At 36.7% G+C, this 21334-nt stretch overlaps 1 protein-coding gene across 3 annotated transcripts in view; it reads left to right on the forward strand.

Moving 5' to 3' along the window:
- The window catches only part of EMC2 (ER membrane protein complex subunit 2), a 119599-nt gene that overhangs the window by 80716 nt on the left and 17549 nt on the right, over window positions 1-21334 (forward strand). For 2 of the 3 annotated variants that reach the window (XR_014255856.1, XR_014255857.1), the window contains exon 13: window positions 21171-21253. The gene's annotated coding sequence lies outside the window, so the exon portion shown is untranslated. Of the gene's footprint in view, window positions 1-13240; window positions 21254-21334 lie in introns of all 3 variants that reach the window. The other variant, XR_014255855.1, reaches the window with a different exon arrangement.

The raw sequence follows: 21334 nt of genomic DNA on the forward strand, positions 1-21334 counted from the left end.
CATTCGATCAGTTCCATTATCCTGAAGAAGTCTTTCATAGAATGTAAATTCCTAGCATTGTACTTTCATATGTTAGGTTATCAATAAACATTTATTGATGAATTAACTGAAGTGCTACAAACTGAGCAACATAAATATATTTCTACAGTTTATTTCTTCTGAGAAGAACTAAAGTGTGGGTCATTTCAGATTTTGCACGATTTGGAGAAGCTTCAATTTCCTAATCTACAAAGTGGGAATAAGAATTTCTACTTCTAAGGTTGTTATCAGGATTAATCATATAATAATTATAAACAGTAATTGGCACTTATGAAGCACTGAATGGGTGGCAGGTACTGAGTTAAAATAATGGTTTTATACTACTACTACTACTATTCTACTACTAATGATAAAACATGGGTCCTTATTATAAATTTCCTTAGGGATTTCCAGTGATTTCTCATCAAAAGAAAGAGTTGGAGAAAAGTTTTCACTCTTTCAAAATCTTTCATGAGAATTCCTTTGACTGTTTTTCTTGGCCTACTATTTGAGGGGTTTGGGATGCCTTTCCTCTTCTCTAAATACTTTGCCTCAGGGACAACTTAAGTCCTCTCTCAGTTTTGGTAATACTCTGTATCAAAGCATATAACTACCAGACTTAATAATTTATTACATACTTAGCTTTATTTAACTATTTCATATTTATTATTCTCATCTCTATTTCATAGGCTTTTAAAATGCCATGTGAAATAATTGCTTTCTATATTTTGTACTTTTTCTCTGCATTTTTAATGATATTTGGCATCATGAATTATAGATGCTTAAATGATATTATATTAATTGGTCTAAGTTTCAGGCAAGTAAGAAAGAGAAGGAAGAAAGTATCCCAGTGGTGTGCAAAATTTCTGGGAGCATATAGACTTGATTCTTAAATGCTCCATAGCTGATTGTACTATTTTTCAATTATTCCTTCATTCCTCCTCAAGATTTTTCTCCAAGAAGACTTTTTAGAAAGTCTGCTTTATGTTGGCTTTTGAAATAATGTATTAAAGCAGGTTGACTCAGGGCTGCCACAAAAGAGCCCTTCAGTCAGCAAAGAAAAATCTCCAATAGCAGAGGGGTCCCCAGTCAACAATTCCTAACAAGGCTGTTCTTATTCCTAACAAGGCTATTCTTATTCCTAACTGTGCCTGACATATAGGGATTTCTGATGGATCATTTGGTATTTTCATTTCCCTGACATACACAGAAGGCATCTGAAGTTGTCCAATTAAAGATGCCTCTATTACATTAGACTTTTTGGAAATCTCAAGTAAAAAAATGACCATCATTGCACAAAGAGCTAAACTAAATCTCTCCCTTTCCTAGTTGAGCTATTTTGTTTGTTTATTTAAACTTCAGGTATAGCTGGGAAAATAGGAGATTATTTTTAAATTATCAAACATTGGGGTGTATTTTAAAATTTGAAATAATTGCTTTAAATGTGGAAATTTTTTTAGTTTTGCTTATTAAGAAAATAACATTAACAGTGAATTTTAATTATTTCAAAATGATTTATTTTTAAACTATTAATTGTACCAACCAGCAAGGTAAAAAGGAATTCAGCTAAAATGTAGAATTTCAACTGATGAGTGAAAATATCAGAAGACATTCTAGAAGATAATTCTGTCTGCTTATAACCACCTATTGTATATACTCCTTGGGATGCACTACTGACACCTTAAACTCAAGTTGCCCCAATCATATTCGTTATACTTTTTTCTTATACCTTTCTTATTCACTTTTTTGGTTGATTTATTTACTATCTTTTTAGTCACCGAAGTATAAACTTTGAACTCCCTCCTCTTCATGGTCATTAAGTTCTGTGGTTTAGCTTCTGAAATGCCTCTTGACTCTTCTCCATTCACTTTTCATTTCCTTGTTTCAGAGCTTTAGTAAGCTACTGCAGTATGCTCCTAACTAGTCTTCCAGTCTCCCTAGTGTCCCTAGGTACCTTAGGAACCTTTGATGATTTTGCATTTTTTTATGGAATTAAGTCTAACTTTCTTGATAGGACCATTAAGGCCCTTTCTTGCCTCAGGATTGTTATTGTTGGTGAATAAAGGTAGAACTTTAAGGTCACACAGACCTGGATGCAAATTCCATCTTTACCACTTCCTATGTGATTTCCTCAGGCAGGTTTCCTAACTTTACTAAGAATAGTTTCCATATCAATAAATTGGTAATGATAAGAACAATAATAGTTTTAAACTCCTAGAATTTTTGTGAGGGTTAAATTAGCTATAACTTATTTTCAATGCTCAGTGTGTGGTAAGCATTCAGTATGTTAGTGTTCATTTTTATTTCCCTTCATTTCAGCCACCATGCCTATTATTTACCATGCTGTGAGTTTTCATATTCCATCTGTCTGCTTATGTTTTCCTTTCTCTAGCTGATGAACTCCTACGTGTTCTTTATTACTTTCAATTTTTTTAGATGAGCAATCACCATTCAAAGCCCTATTTAAATGCCACCTCTTTTGTGAACTGCATTAATCACTCTCCTGAGAATCACATTGCATATTCCTACTAATAACTGGGTTCATAACACTGTGTCATAGCTATATTTTTAAAAATAAATTTACTTATTTATTTATTTTTGGCTGCGTTGGGTCTTCGTTGCTGTGCATGGGCTTTCTCTAGTTGTGGTGAGCGGGGGCTACTCTTCGTGGCAGCGTGCGGACTTCTCATTGTGGTGGCTTCTCTTGTTGTGGAGCACGGGCTCTAGACCATCTCCTAGATGGTCAAAGGCTTGATATAAGTCATAATATGGTACTCAGTCTTTAAGGAAATGTGGCAGAGCCAACTAATTACTCCAAATCTACCTCTTCATTCTTTTGGTTAGAGAACCCCAGGACTTTTAGGAGGTCACAAAACTGCCCAGCTATAGACTACATTTTCCAGCTTCCCTCACAACTAAGTGTGTCCATGTCACTAAATTTTGGCCACTGATATATGAGAACAATTTATGCAACTCTGGGTAACTTCCTTAAAAAAGGAAGCTGATGGCCTTCTAATAATATATTATTTAATATATTATCAGCTTCATCATAATATATTTTCTGATATTAGCTGATATTATAATATCAGCTATCATGGTATGTTATTTAATATATTATCAGTAGTATATCAGCTTCCTTCTTATATATATAATATAATATATTTTCTAGTGAGCTAAATCCGTTATCCCCAAGAGGCTATTCTATACTATACCAGGGGAAAGGACAGCTAAGATGAGTGATTTTTTTGGCCTGGCCTAATCATATTCATTTGGCGATATTTACGCTCACCCCTCCTTTGAGTGGTGTATCAAAAGCTTGGGGTATCTAAACCCTTGCCTATAACAGATTCTCTCAACATGCTTTTCTTGCCTCTTATGGATTTTCAGCAGACATATTCAGTGAATAAGCTGAGGATCTTTAATTTGAATAGAAACATTCACCAAAGCTCAGATTTCTCTTTGGCCCACTTTTTTTATTTTTATTTTTTGATAGAGGAAGAGACAAAGCAAGTATAACTATTAAGAGGGATGTTTTTTCAAACACCAACATCTAAAGCAATGTCAGTACTAGGTCACCTGACCATCCTGTCATGAGATCTAAAATGCTGTCCAATGGAAACTGATTTTTATAATGATGATCCTGAAATACTTTAAAAAAAAAAAAACACTTTCCAAAGCATTAAGGAAACATTGATTTCCTTAATGAGCAAGTATTTATTGATTATCAGCAAGTATTTAGTGATTACTATGTCCCAACAACCAAGTATGCTTAGTATGGCTAGCTCTGTCTTAGAGATGAGGAAACTCAGGCACAGTTTCAAGATCCTGCTCGAGGTTTTGCCTAGAAAGTGTTGAAAGAAGAAGTAGTACCAAAGCTCACAGTAGTTTAACTTTCCTCAAGGAGTTGGCAATCTGGATGGGCAGATAAGAAAAAACAGAAATATTTTTAAAAATAGAGAATAATTAAACCCAGAACCATATGGTCAAGACTGTGGGTATAATATTCAGAGGATAGAGTTTAACGAGGAATTTACCAATTAGGCTTCAAGCAGAATGTTAGACTTGAACTAGGTCTTGAGGATGAAATGGAACTTGCATAGGCAGAGTGGAGGGAAAATGCAATTCAGTCATGTAGGAAAAGTCAGAGCAAACTAATGCAGGAGGAAAAGCAGAGTGTAAGTTCAGAATATTTTCAGTGTTGCACACATTTAACTTTATATTTCTTCTTCAAGTTTAGTACCCCATCAGCATACCCCATTCCTAACTAAATAGACTTTTACTAGGAAAACTGATTTTAGACTTTTAGAGCTGAAAGAAATTTTAAAAACTTGTCCTGAGAATTTGGGCACGGTGAAGATTTGTAATTCATAGAAAGTTATTGAATCACTTTATTGCTTATCTGGGATTCAGTTTGCTTTCTGCACCACCACACTGCTCCGGGCAGATAGGGTATGGGTAATGGGGGTGGGAAGAGAGAAAGCCTCTAGTACTGGGTATTCTCAAACTGTCTCCTTTCCAAGTACTAAGCAGACCCAATTCTGCTTAGCTTCCCAGATTGCAGGGCTGTCAGATGGAAAGGAAAAACAAAGTACATGAAGTTTCTTTTAAGGTGCACATGTGGACTGGTGTTTCCTTTCTTGGCTGTTAGAAGGCACCTTTATCATGGTACAAAAGAATTTTCTTGATACTGTGGGGATTTATTGGCACAAGTTATAATGTGCCACAGAGGCACTTTTTCTCTCTGTAGAGTTATGTCTGATGGGTGACAAAGCAAATACACAGTAGGCTTCAGAGGTATGATGTGCAGAACCTGAAAAGAAAGGAGTTTCAAGATTGGAAAGGAAGGAGAAAAAAAGGAACAGGCAGATAAATTTGCTCTTTTACCTCAACCTTGCTCTTATTATGGAAATCATACTGTTAAAAAAACAAACAAAACAGTCCATAGTTCATAGACATTAGCTTTTGGCAAGGAGATGAGAGCTATTCTTTTAGCACGCAGGTAGGCCAGAAGGTGTAGAAGGAAAGTGAAGTTTAAAGAACTGCCTGATTCTAGGAGGATTCTTGGAAGGTCATTCAGTGGATGTTAAAATCTACTTGGAAGGTCTCTAAAAATAGGAGCGGCACATTCATATCTTCTTTCATACTTTTTCACATGATTCTGCCTACAAATGGATGTACACAGCTGGACTAGATGACCTCTACTCCTGCCTTGCAAATCTTTGATTATATTCAAGTCATTTAACCATTGGCCATTACATATTTATAAGTATTTAACTGGGACATATTAGAAGGTCTATCATATCAAAATGAAATGACACAATTATTAATACAGTTTAAAAATTAGGCAGAAGTTTCAGAAGGGATTCCTAAAGCCTTTGTTAATTGAGAAAGTCATGTCTAAATAAATCTTGTTTCCTTGCAGTAGAGGGAGTGCCTTGAGATATTCTGTATTTATAACAACCATATAAAGAAAAAAGTCTGTCAAGGAGGGCTATGTCCCTTCCTGTGTCTCTGCCTTGCTTTTTTATTTTTGGGCATGCGTTCCTAAATAAATGAGCAATGAGCCTTTAGGAAATCGGGGTCTCCTTCCAGTATAGATGTTATACCTGAAAGGGGCATTGCATGCTATTGCATTGTTTATGGAGACTTTACATTCTGATTATATTTTGCAAAAGCTCCTCATTAAAGTGTAGAAATTTGAAGCGAATAGGAAGTTGTTATTCAAAGACTTGTTCCCTCCCATATTGGTCTCTTGGGCTCCATTCATTAAGTAGACTCCTTTGTGCCAGGTGTAATTCAAAACATTGGGAATACAATGGGAGTAGCTTGATGTAGTCCTTGTCATTAAATATTCATTGTCTGGACTCTCAAACTCTTCAGAGAATATCATACCCAGTAATAATTTTATGTAATTAGAAGAAAGTTTCCTTTTTATAAAGTCAGATTGTTGCCAGCATTATTGCAATATTTACAACAGAGAATTTTAAAATTGGAAAGGACTTGTAAAATCTTTCCTTTTGAGTCAACAATCCATTTTAGAAATCACTGGTAGTTCTATATAAATCAGATTTTCCAATTTATTCATAAAGTGGTAGAATCAAGTATATTTTCATAGATCTGCAACAGCAGGATTGGTAAGGGAGGCATGCAACAAGAAACTAATTTCAAATTTTGTTTCTTATTTCTGAAATGGTTTTCTGTCATAACTCTGGAAAACCAACACCATGAATTTTTCAAATTATCATTAGGCAGCTCTGGCATAATTTATGTTAAGAGGTTTTGGCCTGTTTATGTACCCTGGAATTTGCCAAAATTAGTAATGTGATATTCCATATTTAGCAAACCTATAGAGCAATAAATAAGGACATATGACTATTGGGGAGTGCTGTTTGTTTAAATTCTTTTTTTGTGGCATTCATGAAATACAAGGGACTTCCAGCTCAAATTCTGCAATATTAGGCGGCAAGTTGTACTCTGAACCAAACCAGATGGTGATCAGCTCTATTCCTATTATCAGTTCAATGCAGCGATGGTTACCAGACCTTACTTGCAACTTTAACATTTGGAACAGATTAACAGCAGTTAGGCTGAAATGAGAAACCTCCATTTTACTAAAAGGTTCAGAACATATCATGCTGTAAAATCAGAAAGACTAGTAAGAAAAATTATGAGGGAAAGAGTTCACTGTCTACCTTGGTTTCTTCTTGCAGGACATGCTATTTCCCTTTTATGAATGCCTTTTTCAAAGGAATTTTAATGTGGAGTATTGTGATGGTTAGGGTCTATTAGCCTATCAGCCTCCTGAGGTGCCCCATTACACAACCTGTTGTTGAATTTATCTCAGTGTAGCCATGAACAATCTAGACCTCAGGCACACAAGGAGGATTGTTTGCAGTTCTGGGGGGTTTCCTTTGCAAGAAAGTTTCACACACACACACACAGAGTACAAGTTCAGAGGTTCATCCAGCTGCTGAAATTCATGAAGCATTTGGGCTGCCCAGGTTTGATCTATGGATTTGAATGTATGTGGCTAAAAGCTTTGGCTTGTCTTCCAATACCACGTGCTATCTCCAGCAATCTTTTCTTTGTGGCATCTATTGGCCAAATCGATTCCCAGGGCTTTATAGGACCAGGAAAAGCTATATATGTTCTTCATGTCTAATTTTGTATACAAGGTGAACACCAAGGCCAGCAAATCTTACAGTTACAGCTATCAGGACAAAATTGTAGAAATAGACTTATGACTGAGTTCAGCTCCCATTTTGTGGTGTAGGAAACTGAGGTGCTGAGAAGTTAAAGGATTTTCCTAAAGACACACAGTTGGTGTGAGAGGTAGATGTGATGAGGAAGGAAGTCTGTGTTGCTAATGTATCAATATTCTTCTATGACCATGATTCAGAGACAAAGACAAAAAGGTAGATCCTCCACTTTCTATACCCAAATGATGGCAGCCCTGCTCTTGTTCTGGGAAACTGAATGGCTTGCCAGAGAAACCCTTCAGAGAGAGGCCAACGGCCTTTGTGCATTTTTGTTTATTCTCTAGCCAAGACCTTGCTTCAGGGCTGATTGAAAACCCTTCTGCCTATTTTTCGGTATGATAGGAAATATGAATTCCTCTTTAGGAATGGGTTTTTGAAGTTTCTTGTACTGTACAAATTAGGGAGGATGAAAACAATGCTTAGTTGCAGGAGGAAAAGAATACCTCACATGTGTGTGCTTGAACTGAATTTTGGGGTACAGTTATCCATGTAGACAGTGTAGTTAAGAGAGACCTGGAGGAGAGTGGCAAGAGGTGAAAGAGAGAGAGAGAGACAGAGACAGAGACAGAGAACCAGGCAGGGAACAATCATTGCAAATTGCAAGAAGGAGATTGTTCTTTATCCTAAAAGTAGAAGGAACACTTTTAAGTATTTCTAACTCGGAATGATATGATAGTATTTGCATTTTGAAACAATATGGCTGCAGTCTAGAAGAAGTAGGATTATTAGAAGACAGGAGTAGATGAAAGCCAGTTAGGAGGTTATTGTAGTAGACCAGGTGAATGATAACTTTGACTAGCATGGTTCTTCAAGTCTTTGTTCTATTTATGTCTGTATCTACCTATAACTATAGCTGTATATAAATATATATATTTATAAAATTGATTATACCATATATACCATTTAAACTCTGATTTTTTTTTTTTTAACTTCACAATCTATTGTGAACATTTTTTACCATTCACTTAAATTTTAATGGCCACATAAATTCCTTCATGGGGGAATAGTATAATAGTTTACTGAATAATAATTCAGTTTTTCAATAGACATGACTGTTATGACTATCTGTGTAAATACATCTTTGCTCACATCCATGACTATTTCATTTGGATAACTTCCTAGAAACTCTTTGGTACATAGAGTATTCAAAAGCCTTAAATTTTGTAGGGTATTGCTAAATTGTACATGGCCACAATTCAAGTTCCTTTTGCAGTACAGGTGATACTCAGGAAGCTGCATGTGAGTTGTATGCAAGATCTCCACACTGGGTGTGCTCCTCTTCCCAAATTTGTTAGTTGTGATTCTTCCTTATGGTGTAAAAGTACCTTGTAAATAATCAGTGTACCAGTTACCTCTCTTATTCTAGACACTAGAGCTAAAATTTGGAATTGGAAAGGTCTTGTGAAATTTGAGTTAAGAATCCATTTTTAAAATCACTGGTAGATCCAAATTTATCGATTTTCCAATTCATAAAGTGAAAGAACAGACAAAATTTTATTCATATTAGACATGAAAAACATAATACCTGGCCCTCAAGCATTTAAAAAAATTTTAATAGACTTTATTTTTTTGGGTAGTTTTAGGTTTACAGAAAACTTTAAGCATTTTATAATTACAACAAAAAGGAAAGAAGAAAAGAAAAAGGAAAATCGGGACATAAATAGATGTATATTTTTGAAGTGAAAGAATTATTATTTTTTTCCTTTTAATCTTTTAGAAGATAATATTGGTTAACATTTGGGACTGCTTACATCAAGGATCTATCATTTCACAGTAGCCTAAAACATAAGCATATTCTCATTTGCTTTTGAAACTTAAATCATGGTGAAGCTAAACGAAACTAGGTGACAAAGTAGAAAATGTGATGTATTTATTCTATTATTTCGTGCTTTCCTCCCCTTCCCTCCCCTCTCCTCTATTCTCTTCTCCCCGTCTCTTCTTTCATGAGAATTAAATATTCATGAGAATTTGCTTAGTGGAAGAGATCTTGAACATACTGGCTACCAGAGAGTTCTTATTCCCACAGTGGCATTTATGTTTCTAATGAGATGAACATTATGGCCAACTTGGAACTCTCATTTTTGTTTAATACAATTCCTTGTTACATGTTTACATGCCACAAACTTACCTTTCAATTAAAATAATTCCCAACTCCACTTCTTTTTTTACTTACTTCAAACACTATCTTGATAAATGCTAGGTACATAGTAGATGTTTAGTAAATGCTTGATTAATTCATTAATCTGGAAAGTAGCTGTTAATTAGTTGAAGATTCTTATTATGGGATCTTCGTTGCTGTGAAGATTAGTAGCAAAATACTCTTTGTTGGTACCAGAAAAGCATATTTAATGTAATCAAAGAGAGTGCAATAGCTTAAAATCTTAACTGATATTCTGGGTCCCAGCTGCAACTATTAACACCTCAGTAACTTTTCACCAGTTAACTATGTGCTTTCAGAAATCTACTTGTACTTACATTTTCTCAACTGCTCTCTGTTCTCAAATAGTTTAAAAAAAAAAAAAAAGTTTGGCAGAGCATGCCAGCAAAAAGAATAACCTAGCCAGATTCTAACCAAATCATCAAATAGAAGCTGTGTTTCTTTAGGACCTCACAGGTCCCACCCCACCTTTTTTTTAAAAATTTTTTAATTTTATTTTATTTTTTTATACAGCAGGTTCTTATTAGTCATCCATTTTATACACATCAGTGTATACATGTCAATCCCAATCGCCCAATTCATCACACCACCACCCCCACTCCCCGCCGCTTTCCCCCCTTGGTGTCTATACGTTTGTTCTCTACATCTTTGTCTCAACTTCTGCCCTGCAAACCAGTCATCTGTACCATTTTTCTAGGTTCCACATATGTTCATTAATATACGATATTTGTTTTTCACTTTCTGATTTACTTCACTCTGTATGACAGTCTCTAGATCCATCCAGGTCTCTACAAATGTCTCAATTTCGTTCCTTTCTATGGCTGAGTAGTATTCCATTGTATATATGTACCACATCTTCTTTATCCATTCGACTGTCGATGGGCATTTAGGTTGCTTCCATGACCTGGTTATTGTAAATAGTGCTGCAGTGAACATTGGGGTGCGTGTGTCTTTTTGGATTAGGGTTTTCTCTGAGTATATGCCCATCCAGTAGTGGGATTGCTGGGTCATATGGCAGTTCTATTTTTAGTTTTTTAAGGAACCTCCATACTGTTCTCCATAGTGGCTGTATCAACTTACCCACCAACAGTGCAAGAGGGTTCCCTTTTCTCCACACCCTCTCCAGCATTTGTTGTTTGTAGATTTTCTGATGATGCCCATTCTAACCAGTGTGAGGTGATACCTCACTGTAGTATTGATTTGCATTTTTCTAATAATTAGTGATGTTGAGCAGCTTTTCATGTGCTTCTTGACCATCTGTATGTCTTCTTTGGAGAAATGTCTATTTAGGTCTTCTGCCCATTTTTGGATTGAGTTGTTTGTTTCTTTAATATTGAGCTGAATGAGCTGTTTATATATTTTGGAGATTAATCCTTCGTTTACAAATATTTTCTCCCATTCTGAGGGTTGTCTTTTTGTGTTGTTTATGGTTTCCTTTGCTGTGCAAAAGCTTTTAAGTTCCATTAGGTCCCATTTGTTTGTTTTTGTTTTTATTTCCATTACTCTAGGAGGTGGATCAAAAAAGATCTTGCTGTGATTTATGTCAAAGAGTTTTCTTCCTATGTTTTCCTCTAAGAGTTTTATAGTGTCCGGTCTTACATTTAGGTCTCTAATCCATTTTGAGTTTATTTTTGTGTATGGTGTTAGGGAGTGTTGTAATTTCATTCTTTTACATGTGGCTGTCCAGTTTTCCCAGGACCACTTATTGAAGAGACTGTCTTTTCTCCACTGTATATCCTTGCCTCCTTTGTCATAGACTGGTTGACCATAGGTGCATGGATTTATCTCTGGGCTTTCTATCTTGTTCCATTGATCTATATTCTCTTTTTGTGCCAGTACCATATTGTCTTGATGATTGTAGCTTTGTAGTATAGTCTGAAGTCAGGGAGTCTGATTCCTCCAGATCTGCTTTTTTCCCTCAAGACTGCTTTGGTTATTCGGGGTCTTTTGTGGCTCCATACAAATTTTAATATTTTTTGTTCTAGTTCTGTAAAAAATGCCATTGGTAATTTGATAGGGATTGCATTGAATCTGTAGATTGCTTTGGGCAGTATAGTCATTTTCACAATATTGATTCTTCCAATCCAAGAACATGGTATATGTCTCCATCTGTTGGTATCATCTTTAATTTCTTTCATCAGTGTCTTTTAATTTTCTGCATACAGGTCTTTGGTCTCCCTAGGTAGGTTTATTCCTAGGCATTTTATTCTTTTTGTTGCAGTGGTAAATGGGAGTGTTTCCTTAATTTCTCTTTCAGATTTTTCATCATTATATATAGGAATGCAAAGATTTCTGTGCATTAATTTTGTATCCTGCAACTTTACCAAATTCATTGATTAGCTGTAGTCGGTTTCTGGTGGCATCTTTAGGATTTTCTATGTATATTACCATGTCATCTGCAGAGATTTAAAGTTTTACTTCTTCTTTTCCAATTTGTATTCCTTTTATTTCTTTTTCTTCTCTGATTGCCATGGCTAGGGCTTCCAAAACTATGTTGAATAATAGTGGTGAGAGTGGACATCCTTGTCTTGTTCCTGATCTTAGAGGAAATGCTTTCAGTTTTTCACCATTGAGAATGATGTTTGCTGTGGGTTTGTCGTATATGGCCTTTATTATGTTGAGGTAGGTTCCCTCTATGCCCACTTTCTGGAGAGCTTTTATCATAAATGGGTATTGAATTTTGTCAAAAGCTTTTTCTGCATCTACTGAGATGATCGTATGGTTTTTCTTCTTGAATTTGTTAATATGGTGTATCACATTGATTGATTTGCATATATTGAAGAATCCTTGCATCCCTGGGGTAAATCCCACTTGATCATGGTGTATGATCCTTTTAATATGTTGTTGGATTCTGTTTGCTAGTATTTTGTTGAGGATTTTTGCATCTGTATTCATCAGTTATATTGGTCTGTAATTTTCCTTTTTTGTAGTATCTTTCTCTGGTTTTGGTATCAGGGTGATGGTGGCCTCATAGAATGAATTTGGGAGTGTTCCTTCCTCTGCAATTTTTTGGAAGAGTTTGAGAAGGATGGGTGTTAGCTCTTCTCTGAATGTTTGATAGAATTCACCTGTGAAGCCATCTGGTCCTGGTCTTTTGTTTGTTGGAAGATTTTTAATCACAGTTTCAATTTCATTACTTGTGATTGCCTGTTCATATTTTCTGTTTCTTCCTGGTTCAGTCTTGGAAGGTTATACCTTTCTAAGAATTTGTCCATTTCTTCCAGGTTGTCCATTTTATTGGCATAGAGTTGCTTGTAGTAGGCTCTTAGGATGCTTTGTATTTCTGTAGTGTCTGTTGTAACTTCTCCTTTTTCATTTCTAATTTTATTGATTTGAGTCCTCTCCCTCTTTTTTTTGATGAGTCTGGCTAATGGTTTATCAATTTTGTTTATCTTCTCAAAGAACCAGCTTTTAGTTTAATTGATCTTTGCTATTATTTTCTCTATTTCTATTTCATTTATTTCTGCTCTCATCTTTATGATTTCTTTCCTTCTGCTAACTTTGGGTTTTGTTTGTTCTTCTTTCTCTAGTTCCTTTAGGTGTAGGGTTAGATTGTTTATTTGAGATTTTTCTTATTTCTTGAGGTAGGCTTGTATAGCTATAAACTTCCCTCTTAGAACTGCTTTTGCTGCATCCCATAGGTTTTGGATCGTCATGTTTTCATTGTCATTTGTCTCTATGTAGTTTTTGATTTCCTCTTTGATTTCTTCAGTGATCTCTTGGTTATTTAGTAACGTATTGTTTAGCCTCCATCTGTTTGTGTTTTTTACGTTATTTTCCCTGTAATTCTTTTCTATTCTCACAGCGTTGTGGTCAGAAAAGATGCTTGATATGACTTCAGTTTTCTTAAATTTACTGAGGCTTGATTTGTGACCCAAGACGTGATCTATCCTGGAGAACGTTCCGTGCACACTTGAGAAGAACGTGTAATATGCTGTTTTTGGATGGAATGGCCTACAAATATCAATTAAATCTATCTGGTCTGTTGTGTCATTTAAAACTTGTGTTTCCTTATTAATTTTCTTTTTGGATGATCTGTCGATTGGTGTACGTGAGGTGTTAAAGTCCCCCACTATTATTGTGTTACTATCGATTTCCTCTTTGATAGCTGTTAGCAGTTGCCTTATGTATTGAGGTGCTCCTATGTTGGGTGCATAAATATTTATAATTGTTATATCATCTTCTTGGATTGATCCCTTGATCATTATGTAGTGACCTTCCTTGTCTCTTGTAATATTCTTTATTTTAAAGTCTATTTTATCTGAAATGAGTATTGCTACTCCAGCTTTCTTTTGATTTCCATTTGCATGGAATATCTTTTTCCATCCCCTCACTTTCAGTGTGTATGTGTCCCTAGGTTTGAAATGGGTCTCTTGTATACAGCATATATATGAGTCTTGTTTTTGTAACCATTTAGCAAGCCTGTGTCTTTTGGTTGGGGCATTTAATCCATTCATGTTTAAGGTAATTATCGCTATGTATGTTCCTATTACCATTTTCTTAACTGTTCTGGGTTTGTTTTTGTAGGTTCTTTATTTCTCTTGTGTTTCCCACTTAGAGAAGTTCCTTTAGCATTTGTTGTAGAGCTGGTTTGGTGGTGCTGAATTCTCTTAGCTTTTGCTTGTCTGTAAATCTTTTGACTTCTTCATTGAATCTGAATGAGATCCTTGCTGGGTAGAGTATTCTTAGTTGTACATCCCTCCCTTTCATCACTTTAAGTATATCATAACACTCCCTTCTGGCTTGTGGAGTTTCTGCTGAGAAATCAGCTGTGAACCTTATGGGAGTTCCCTTGTATGTCATTTTTCGTTTTTCCCTTGCTGCTTTCAATAATTTTTCTTTGGCTTTAATTTTTGCCAATTTGATTACTATGTGTGTTGGCATATTTCTCCTTGGGTTTATCCTGTAAAGGGCTCTCTGCACTTCCTGGACTTGGATGGCTCTTTCCTTTCCCATGTTGGGGAAGTTTTCGACTGGAATCTCTTCAAATATTTTCTTGGGTCCTTTCTCTCTCTCTTCTCCTTCTGGGACCCCTATAATGCGAATGTTGTTGCGCTTAATGTTGTCCCAGAGGTCTCTTAGGCTATCAGCATTTCTTTTCATTCTTTTTTCCTTGTTTTGTTCCGCAGCAGTGAATTCCACCATTCTGTCTTCCAGGTCACGTATCCGGTCTTCTGCCTCAGTTATTCTTCTATTGATACCTTCTAGTGTATTTTTCATTTCAGTTATTGTATTGTCATCTCTGTTTGTTTGTTCTTTAATTCTTCTAGGTCTTTGTTAAACATTTCTTGCATCTTCTCGATCTTTGCCTCCATTCTTTTTCTGAGGTCCTGGATCATCTTCACTACCATTAATCTGAATTCTTTTTCTGGAAGATTGCCTATCTCCAGTTCATTTAGTTGTTTTTCTAGAGTTTTATCTTGTTCCTTCATCTGGTACATAGCCCTCTGCCTTTTCATCTTGTCTATCTTTCTGTGAATGTGGTTCTTGTTCCACAGGCTGCAGGATTGTAGTTTTTCTTGCTTCTGCTGTCTGCCCTCTTGTAGATGAGGCTATCTATGAGGCTTGTGCAAGTTTCCTGATGGGAGGGACTGGTGGTGGGTAGAGCTGGCTGTTGCTCTGGTGGGCAGAGCTCAGTAAAATTTTAATCCATTTGAATGCTGATGCGTGGGCCTGGGTTCCCTCCCTGTTGGTTGTTTGGCCTGAGGCGACCTAACACTGGAGCCTACCCAGGCTTTTCGGTGGGGCTAATGGCTGACTCTGGGAGGGCTCACGCCAAGGTGTACTTCCCAGAACTTCTGCTGCCAGTGTCCTTGTCCTCACAGTGAGACAGAGCCACCCCCTGCCTCTGCAGGAGACCCTCCAACACTAGCAGGTAGGTCTGGTTCAGTCTCCTATGGGGTCACTGCTCCTTCCCCTGGGTCCCGATGTGCACACTACTTTGTGTGTGCCCTCCAAGAGTGGAGTTTCTGTTTCCCCTAGTCCTGTAGAAGTCCTGCAACCTAATCCCACTAGCCTTCAAAGTTTGATTCTCTTGAAATTCCTCCTCCCATTGCCGGACCCCCAGGTTGGAAAGCCTGACATGGGGCTCAGAACCTTCACTCCAGTGGGTGGACTTCTGTGCTATAAGTGTTCTCCAGTTTGTAAGTCACCCACCCAGCAGTTATGGGATTTGATTTTATTGTGACTACGCCCCTCCTACCGTGTCATTATGGCTTCTCCTTTGTCTTTGGATGTGCGGTATGTTTTTTGGTGAGTTCCAGTGTCTTCCTGTTGATGACTGTTCAGCAGGTAGCTGTGATTCCGGTGTTCTCGCAGGAGCGAGTGAGAGCACGTCCTTCTTCTCCGCCATCTTGAAACAATCTCACAGGTCCCCTTTTAATAGGCCCTTTCATATGTCATTCTGCTTCTAGAATACTAAGACCACTCTGATGTCTCATTAGCTAAGAACATTTTCTCTGTTAAAGCCTTGTCAACTAACACTTCAAAGCAAGAGTTTAAGGCATTAATATTTTCAGGAGTAATTGCATTTTATTAGGGGGATGTTTGAAAAGGAATAAATCTTTATAACTCAAAGTAGCAATGTATAATGGAGGGGATTTTAGGTGATGACCTGTAAGTGCCATTCGCAAAGTTCTTTTTAAGGTGTATATTTGGAAAAATACTTTCTTTTCGCAGCTTATCACACTAGATAAGTTGATGCCAACTTAATTGAACCGATCTCTCCCCTCTCTGAATTAAGGCTTCTTCCTATAATCTGCCTCTGCCTATTATTTTCTTAAAATCTGTGATGATCCAAAAGCTGAATCCAATGGGTACTTGTTAGCACCCATCCAATTTGACACCTCCTTGCTAATCTTTCCCTTTTGAAACTGCCTTTCCTTGGTTTCAGCATATTCTTCTTTTGATTCCATTTCCCCCTCTCCCAATACTTTTTTTTTTCCATTTTCTCGAGCTTTTTCTCTTCTTCTCACACAGTAATGTTGATACTTCTCATATATAAGCAAGCTTCTTTTCTATTAGTTATGGAGTTTCTCCTTTTTATTTCCTCCACTCTTTTGTCTTTAGCTATTATTTCAGTGCCTACCACTCCCTGCCAGTTCATCCTCTAGAGTTTCAGGAATCCTTCTGGACATTGCCACTTGGATTTTCTTAAGATGTAAGTGAAATAAGCCCAACATCAAGCTCATTATCTCCTACTTGAATCTTCTCTTGCATTTTCTCAGTTAGTGACATCACCATTTATTCAACAACCTTCCACTCCTAAACTTGCCTGATAACTCATTTATCCTTGAACTCTCACTTCCACATCCACTTGACTGGATGTTGCTGGTTCTCCTAAAATTAATTCAACAACTTGTCTCAATCCTCATTTCTTTTTTTTTCCCCCACAAGGGCCACATTTATTTATTTATTTTTTATAGGAGTATAATTGCTTTACAATGTTGTGTTAGTTTCTGCCACACAGCGAAGTGAATCAGCCATATGCATACACACATCCCCTCCCTCTTGGACTTCCCCACCATCCCACCCAACTAGGCCAACACAGAGCACTGTGCTGAGCTCCCTGTGCTATACAGCGGGTTTCCACTAGCTATCTCTTTTACACATGGTAGTGTACTTATGTCACACCTAATCTCCCAATTCATCCCACCCTCCCCTTTCCCCACTGTTTACACACGTTCTTTTAGTTTAAACCTTCACCTCCCCTAACCTATCTTATTGCAAAAACCTGCTAAATATAGGCAAAGTGCCTCAGTTGTTCTCTTTCAGCAGTGATGCTTTTGTCACACTGCTGCCAGATGTGATCATTTGCTTCTTCATTTAAAATTATGATGGCTTCCTATGCTTATGAGACAAAGCAGGTTTTTCATTCATTCATTCAATTAATATAGTGAATACCTACCGTGAGGCTGACACTGAATAAATACTGGTTAATGAAGTATAATATTCTCTATGTTTTTCCTCTACTTAATAATCTAATTCCAATGTAATTATATGGATTAATTTTTTTCTTCCCAACACATCCTCCCCCATGTCTATACCTCCCACTGGTTCATTCTTTGAAGGGTATTCTGTACTCCAGCTATTCAGATATATTATACATCCTGCTAAGATATCATGCTGTATTATCCTGGTGACTCCTGCTTGTTGAGGGACAATTCTCCATGGATCACTTGCATTTTTGCATTTCTTGTGAGCAGAGGCACTCACTGCCTTTGTTCTGGATTATCTTTTCCAGGATGTTTGTATGGCAAGCAGTCTTGGAAGACTGGATAGTGTCTTCCTCTGGAGCAAAGGGCCGGCATGTTTATTGCCTGTTGTAAAAAAAAGTTGGGCTCCCTAAGCTCGGGGTTTCTCCCCTGTAATGCAGCCCACTGTATGTGCAAGTGTTACCTGGCCCTTGTTGGGTCACCCGTGGGAAGTGGGACCCAGGAACTGGTATAAGAAAGTGCTAACAGTCTGGCTATGATAGCTGTGAGTAGTAAAGATCTTTCTGTTTGATTAAGGAATTTCATTTTTTTTGCCAGCTTCTATGAAACTGTTGCAAGATAATTTGTTAGTTTGCTAATAGGATAAAATCTCAACACTTCACAGGTCTTGACACTATTCATCTTTCAAGATCCAGCTTAAATATGTCCTCTTTGATGAAAACTGTGCTGATTCTTCCAGGAAAACATTTTTGCAGATCTGTGATTTTCCAGAGTGTTGCCTTTAGAGTAATTGACACACCATGTTGTGACTATGCTTTCCAAGTCTGTCTCCTTGCTAGATTAATAGCCCTTTAGAATCAGATACTAAGTCCCAGTTACCTGCATTATGGAATGCACATTAATATATCCAATAAATACTGATGAATCAATGGATATAATTTTCTTTCTTTTCCTGATTTCATCCTAGTCATTCTCATCTTCTTTCTAATATCTGAGGTATTGAGGAACTTATTTAAATTTTCCTTTCAAAGCAACATCCTCCTACTGTCATTATGTAACCACTGGAAAAGATGACTTCTATACCCTCTAGCCCAATTAGAAATTTCCCCACTCTAGAAATGTGTGCTTGTTTGAATTGCTTCTCCAGTTGTGATATAAGGCCAAATTCCCAAGAGTACAGAAAATAACTTCTTATTGAGCATCCTTGGTTCCAATATTTTATATAAAAGTGGCTTTATCTTACTGTATATTTCCTTGTACCTAATTGATACTCTCTTGTTAAAATGTTTGCATTTTTCTTTTCAACCCTTAAGATGTTATAAACCACAGCTTGACATTAACTGAATGTCTTCTTGACTCTTATTCGTGATCTGGGACATCACATTGTGATCAGGCTGTTTAGTTGATACTGTTAGTAACTATTCTCTGAGTTTTCCACCATCCAGTCTTCTATTATTCAGGCAACATTTTCTACAGTACTGGTTTTTACCTAATTATCTTTTAGAATTTGCCATAAAAAGAGTTAGAAAACCATATGTAGGAGAATGGTGGACAGGGCAATAGAAAGGAAAAAGTTTGAGTATTAGTCAAGATAGTACAAGCCTATGCTTCATAGCACACAAACCACCAAATATCACTGGCTTGACTCAGTGGGTCCAGGTGACTCTCCAGGAAAACTTATCTTCCATACAGTAACTTGACATTTGAACCTACTTAGGCCTTGAGGCTCTCTTTTCTCCTCATCTTAGTAGAATGTCTCAACAGGGGAAGAGTGAATGGAGAGTTCATAACTTCTTCAAATCCCACTGGCCAGAAGTAATCATAGGGCCCCATCAAACTACAAAGGCAGAGAATACTGGTAATCATTACTAATGAGAACAGAAGTAAATTTATCTAAATTTTGAGAGAAAGGGTTCAATCATGTGAAAGTACATCAAGTTTGAGAGGAAATGAATATTAACTAGGTACCTACTGCAGAAGTCCCCCAATTTTTTTTGATTTATGACGTCCTCAGAATTCCTAGACCAAAGTAAATAACTGTACTGTCGATTTGAGTGGTTAGGTCCAAACAACTTAAAATGTATTTATATACTAACAACTTAGTAGTTTTTTGAGAAAAAAATAATACACGTAGTTGAAGGAAAAAAAATTTTTAGTCTTAACCAAGTCACTTACCAACATGTGTGGGCCTCTTGGGCACTGCGTACCTCTCAGACATTGAAATCAGATCACTACCTTCATTTCCTGTTCTACATTGATTTCATGCTTATTTGCTTTTTGTCCAGCAACCAACAAAACTCAGCTTCACAAAGATATGATGTCACTGAAAGGAATGTAGTAAGATCTAATGTTGAAACTGTGGACTACCTGTAGCTAGTAGTTCACACAGTGGCTGACAGATTTCAAATATTGCTGTGGTTCCCTTGAAAATTTAAAATATCACATGCTGCCTCTATAAATGTGCTACAGTCCCTTGGGGTGCCATGGGGCTATTGTCCTCGGTACTATATATAGATCACTTACTTCTCACAATAGTTTGGAAAGTAGATGTTATTATTGCCAAGTTGGATGAGAAAACTAAGATCTGAAAAGGGCATGAATTTACCCCAAACCTCCTACTTAGTAATTAGCAGAGCAGAGGCTTGAACCCAAGCCTTCTGGCTCCAGACCCCATTGCATCATGCCATGTGTCATGGGATTTGCAGGATTAAGGTTTTCACAGCTTCCTCTCCCTATGACCTTTCCTGAGTTTCAAGCAACATTGAAATGACTATTTTTTTAAACATGTGGAAGTGCTTGAAGCTCATGGAAATGATTTTAAGTCATGTCTACATTTTTAGTTTTAAGGCACACCTGCTAGAAAATAAATTCTCTTGAGCAGAGATTAAAGAACTTTAAAATGGTCTTAATATAGCCCAAGGAAGATTGTTTAAGCTTTGAAATCAAGACAGTACATTTCTAATTAACTTGTAATTATTTACTGCTAATTTTTAATATGACGTTCAGTATGGACCACATATCACTCTTTTTCCAGCTGTCAGGACAGTCCCTAAACTAAACCTTCTTCACCAGCTGTTGCCTAATTTAATATGGTCCATTTTGGAATGTTTCCAACTCTGCCTGCACATAATTTCTAAGTCTCAACAGACCTGTGCAAAAATGAACCATAACTATAATCTTTCATGTTACTCATAGTTCTATTTAATTATCTGAAATACTACCTGATAAATAGTGCAATCAGAAGAATTCCAGTTTAACAGTAACTACTTCCACATCACTTTTTTGCTGTCATCTAATTTGAAACAGGTTTTGGATTACTACCTCTAAATTATGTAAACTACTAATCAATGATTAATTTAAGAATCTTCAGGCTGCTCCCTTTTTTCTTTTTTTATGTGGTTCCTAAGTGTCAATAAATTCAGGCCTAGTCAAATAAAATTTTTTTCTTCCCTAGACTTTTTAGACCTTTATTTTCTACTGAGTTTGTTGAGGAGACAAAAGATAGGTGGTTAGAACCAAAAAGAGTAAATCCATACAATAGAAAATTATTTTCAAATCAAATGTCTCCTAATATAGAATTAAAAGTACATTTGTATTAAATGCCTTTGACAGAGTATAGTTCAGAGAATTATCTGAAGGTAAGTGGAAAAACTGTTCTTCATTTAAAACAAAATTCGTCAGTGAATGAAAAGAGAGTGACGTTTATCGAGTACTCTGTAAATGCCAGGCATTCTCATTTATTATTTTGTTTGAACCTGAACACAACAGTGGGAGGTCATTGTTATTACCTTCATTTTGCAGATGAGGAAACTGGAAGCTGAGACTTTGAGGAAATCTCCTAAGTTTACAAATGAATATTACTTAGAGCTCACATTCAAACTCAGGTGGGTCTGACATCAACATTGCAACATGGCTTTTGCCCACAAAGGTGTGCTGCCTCTAGATCAAGATATGTGGGGATGGGC

This window comes from Balaenoptera physalus, assembly GCF_965194825.1.
Source record: "Balaenoptera physalus genome assembly, chromosome: 17".
Lineage (NCBI taxonomy): Eukaryota > Metazoa > Chordata > Mammalia > Artiodactyla > Balaenopteridae > Balaenoptera > Balaenoptera physalus.